Source organism: Sinocyclocheilus rhinocerous, unplaced genomic scaffold (genome assembly GCF_001515625.1).
Source record: "Sinocyclocheilus rhinocerous isolate Xijiao unplaced genomic scaffold, SAMN03320098_v1.1 scaffold1443, whole genome shotgun sequence".
Lineage (NCBI taxonomy): Eukaryota > Metazoa > Chordata > Actinopteri > Cypriniformes > Cyprinidae > Sinocyclocheilus > Sinocyclocheilus rhinocerous.
The window spans coordinates 577228-581935 of record NW_015639576.1 but is presented as its reverse complement, the minus strand read 5'-3'; positions in this window follow the sequence as shown (position 1 = coordinate 581935).

The window sequence follows — 4708 nt, the reverse complement described above, 5'->3', positions numbered from 1 at the left end:
CTCCAAAGCGGTTGAAGAGCTGGGTTTAGAGTGGTCTCCGCCAGAGGAGCCCTCTCACAGCCATCTGGATGAGTGGTTCCTACCGGGGCGCCACCAGTCCCCTCATTAGCGTTCCTCTCCGTTTTTCCCGGAGGTCCATGACGAGCTCACCAGATCGTGGAACGCTCCCTACTCCGCGCCCGCCTTCGTACTGCTTCTTCATCAGCCCTCACTTCCATCGACGGCGCTGAAGAAAAAGGGTACGATAAGCCACCTCCCCTAGATGAGTCAGTGGCCGCGCATCTCTGCCCGCCCACGGCCATCGGCTGGAGAGTGAAGGCCGCTCACCCATCCAAGCCGTGTAGGACCACTTCAGCTCTCGCTGGATGCGCCTACACCTCAGCTGGACAGACGGCTTTGGCGCTTCATTCTATGGCAGTCCTCCAGGTCTTTCAGGCCAAAATCCGCGCATCCTCCGATGAGTTTGGCCTGAACCCCGCGACCCTCAGGGATCTAAGGAGCGCAACCGACCTGGCTCTGCGTGCCACCAAGACCACCGCCCAGGCGATCGGGAGATCGATGGCCAGCCTTGTGGTGCTCGAGCGCCATTTGTGGCTGACGCTGATAGAGATTAAGGACGCGGATAAGATCCCCTTCCTATGCTGACAGAGATTAAGGACGCGGATAAGATCCCCTTCCTCGATGCTCCAGTCTCTCCCAAAGGTCTTTTCGGCCCAGCGGTCGAAGGAATCGCTGAGCTCTTCACAGAGGCACATAAATCGTCCCAGGCTATGCGACATTTCCTGCCTAAGCGCTCCAGCTCCGCTGCTGCCTCTGCTTGCCCTAAGTCTGCGCCGACTCAGCAGCCCGCAAAACCAGCACCTGCCTCCCCCGCCGTTCAGCCCGCTGCAAACCCAGCCCCTGCCTCCCCCGCCGTTCAGCCCGCTAAAGCGCAGCAGACGCGGGGACGCTCTCGCTCGGCTAAACGCTACCCTCTTCCTAAGCGCCAGGGACCCCGAGCCAAGATTGTGTTGGATCCGGCGCCTCAGGCGTCATCCTGATCTGCGAGACAGGAAGAGGACAGGGTCAGATCTCGCTACGGCCGGAATGCCCCTCAAGCAGCCTCTCTTAGACCTCTTGACACCCCGTTCAACTCCGAGTATGTGTTTTGTGCAAACAACGGGTCCGTTCATGCGCCCAAGCATTAAACCGCTGTGATAGAAAAAATAAAACACAAACATTTTCAAAAAGAGAGCAACCTTCCTCTTCCGTTACTCATAAGTGTTCTGCCCCCGTGCGGCCAGTCACCCGAGTTAATTCAACCCCTCACCACACGGGCAGAGGCCTGGCAGGCCATCTGCCCATATCCAGGGCAAATTGAACCAAGGAGTGGACATGCTATCAAGGAGCAATGTCCCCTCAGGGGAGTGGACGCTCCATCCGCAGACGGTTCAGAGGATCTGGGAGATATTGAGCGAGGCCGAGGTGGACCTCTTTGCCTCAGAAGACAACTCTCACTGCCCGATTTATTTCTCAAGGACCAGGGATGCGTTGGCCCACGATTGACCCAACCTCCTTCTTTATGCTTTTCCCCCGATCGCTCTGATCCCACAGGTAATCAGGCGAGTGAGGGAACAAAAACACAAGGTTCTCCTGGTGGCCCTCCTTTGGATGAACCACCTGTGGCTATCAGAGCTAACTCAGCTATTGATAGCGGCCCCTTGGCCTGTTCCCCTGAGACAGGATCCCCAGTCAACAATTTGATCTCACAATGATGTCACCATGAGCTCACATGATTCTCATGGTGTGGTCACAATGTGTGTCACAGTGAGCTAAAAGTCTAACTACACAGCGCACTCACTGTGTGCTCATACTATGCTCCCAATGTGAGGTCACTGCACACTCAGTGTGCGCTCATACTGTGGTTCATAAGTGTTCTGCCCCCGTGCGGCCAGTCACCCGAGTTAATTCAACCCCTCACCACACGGGCAGAGGCCTGGCAGGCCATCTGCCCATATCCAGGGCAAATTGAACCAAGGAGTGGACATGCTATCAAGGAGCAATGTCCCCTCAGGGGAGTGGACGCTCCATCCGCAGACGGTTCAGAGGATCTGGGAGATATTGAGCGAGGCCGAGGTGGACCTCTTTGCCTCAGAAGACAACTCTCACTGCCCGATTTATTTCTCAAGGACCAGGGATGCGTTGGCCCACGATTGACTGTGCGCTCATACTGTGGTCACAATGTGAGGTCACTGCACACTCACTGTGCGCTCATACTGTGGTCACAATGTGAGGTCACTGCACACTCACTGTGCGCTCATACTGTGGTCACAATGTGAGGTCACTGCACACTCACTGTGCGCTCATACTGTGGTCACAATGTGAGGTCACTGCACACTCACTGTGCGCTCATACTGTGGTCACAATGTGAGGTCACTGCACACTCACTGTGCGCTCATACTGTGGTCACAATGTGAGGTCACTGCACACTCACTGTGCGCTCATACTGTGGTCACAATGTGAGGTCACTGCACACTCACTGTGCGCTCATACTGTGGTCACAATGTGAGGTCACTGCACACTCACTGTGCGCTCATACTGTGGTCACAATGTGAGGTCACTGCACACTCACTGTGCGCTCATACTGTGGTCACAATGTGAGGTCACTGCACACTCACTGTGCGCTCATACTGTGGTCACAATGTGAGGTCACTGCACACTCACTGTGCGCTCATACTGTGGTCACAATGTGAGGTCACTGCACACTCACTGTGCGCTCATACTGTGGTCACAATGTGAGGTCACTGCACACTCACTGTGCGCTCATACTGTGGTCACAATGTGAGGTCACTGCACACTCACTGTGCGCTCATACTGTGGTCACAATGTGAGGTCACTGCACACTCACTGTGCGCTCATACTGTGGTCACAATGTGAGGTCACTGCACACTCACTGTGCGCTCATACTGTGGTCACAATGTGAGGTCACTGCACACTCACTGTGCGCTCATACTGTGGTCACAATGTGAGGTCACTGCACACTCACTGTGTGCTCATACTATGGTCAATGTGAGGTCACAGCGCACTCACTTTGTGCTCATACTATGGTCACAATGTGAGGTCACAGCGCACTCACTTTGTGCTCATACTATGGTCACAATGTGAGGTCACTGCACACTCACTGTGCGCTCATACTGTGGTCACAATGTGAGGTCACTGCACACTCACTGTGCGCTCATACTGTGGTCACAATGTGAGGTCACTGCACACTCACTGTGCGCTCATACTGTGGTCACAATGTGAGGTCACTGCACACTCACTGTGCGCTCATACTGTGGTCACAATGTGAGGTCACTGCACACTCACTGTGCGCTCATACTGTGGTCACAATGTGAGGTCACTGCACACTCACTGTGCGCTCATACTGTGGTCACAATGTGAGGTCACTGCACACTCACTGTGCGCTCATACTGTGGTCACAATGTGAGGTCACTGCACACTCACTGTGCGCTCATACTGTGGTCACAATGTGAGGTCACTGCGCACTCACTGTGCGCTCATACTGTGGTCACAATGTGAGGTCACTGCACACTCACTGTGCGCTCATACTGTGGTCACAATGTGAGGTCACTGCACTCTCACTGTGCGCTCATACTGTGGTCACAATGTGAGGTCACTGCACACTCACTGTGCGCTCATACTGTGAGCTCACCATGTGAGACCACTGTCATATCATTGTGTTAAACTCATTCTTTTAACTGTGATCTAAAAATTCTCTAATATTGGTCAGTAATATCACAAACATGTAGAATTTCATCTTTAATTTCCTTCAAAGTATTTCTACAATTCGGTTTCCTTATTCATTTTGATTTATTTTCAGTTTGGTGTTGGCATTTGACAGACATTTCAATTTAACAGATACATTCTGCTTCTGGTGTTGTTTTGATGACTCCTTTTCGATTCTTAACTTCGATTTCTTTGTCCCCTTGGAAAGACTTGACACATCCTGAAACACAGAGAACAATATGTCATTGCAATCAGTTACTAACAACCTAACAGGTGAAAATAACTATTAGTTAAACAAAATATGAAACAAATCATGCATCCATGCTTCCACAAAACATGCTTGTATAGTTACTGAAATTTGATCCCGAGGTAGTAATGTAGTCTAGTAATGATCTGATTTGGGAAGTATAACAAATCATAAATGCTGATATGCAACCTAAAGCCAGGGACACACTTAACGACTAACTGAATCATTCTAAGACTGAACTGAAAATACTTATGATTTTAAATGTTGACTGTAAACTGAAAGCAAATGGCTCTGACACATTTGGGTGTGATCAGTTTTAAGTATCAAATTACATTCATAACCAGCCTTACAGTTGTGTAGTGTGTTCCTGGCTTAACTAATTAACTAATTAACTTAACTAATCTCAGCTGGCAAGATGGCTGGTTCCCATGTACCTGACACATGTACCTGACTAATTTGCTAACATGGGGCCAGGCCACAGTGTATATTGGTATTATAATATCATATTAGCATATGTGAATAGCTATTAAAGAAACCACTCACCATTTCTCCAGTGTAATAATTCCACAGTCCCCATCTCTCTTTCTTGCTCACCGCAGAATGTTCAGGACCCCAAAACCTTTTCTAGCTGCCCCACTTGCACCTGATAGTGCTATGTGTCTTTCACAAAACCCATAACCTGACAGAAATGAATAG